Raw genomic sequence first — 322 nt, 5'->3', positions numbered from 1 at the left:
CCAGTCAGGACATCTAGGAGCTGCTGTATCATGAACAATAGCAAGTCACTTCTAAGGGATGGACAGGTAGACATAACATTGGATGGAGGAATGGATGGATGTTGTAAAAGCAAAGATAGATGACACTGAAGATATTGGATGGATGGATGGATGGATGGATGGATGGATGATTCCTGGGAAATTGGCTGGAATGATGTATGGAGGATTCATGGACATTGGATGGATGGATGGATGGATGGATGGATGGATGGATGGATGGATGGATGGATGATTCGTGTGGAATTGAATGGATGGGTGGATGGATGGATGGATGGATAGATGA

This window comes from Pelodiscus sinensis, chromosome 30 (genome assembly GCF_049634645.1).
Source record: "Pelodiscus sinensis isolate JC-2024 chromosome 30, ASM4963464v1, whole genome shotgun sequence".
NCBI classification, from domain to species: Eukaryota; Metazoa; Chordata; order Testudines; family Trionychidae; genus Pelodiscus; species Pelodiscus sinensis.
The sequence above is the reverse complement of the archived record's forward strand: the minus strand, read 5'-3'. Positions refer to the sequence as shown.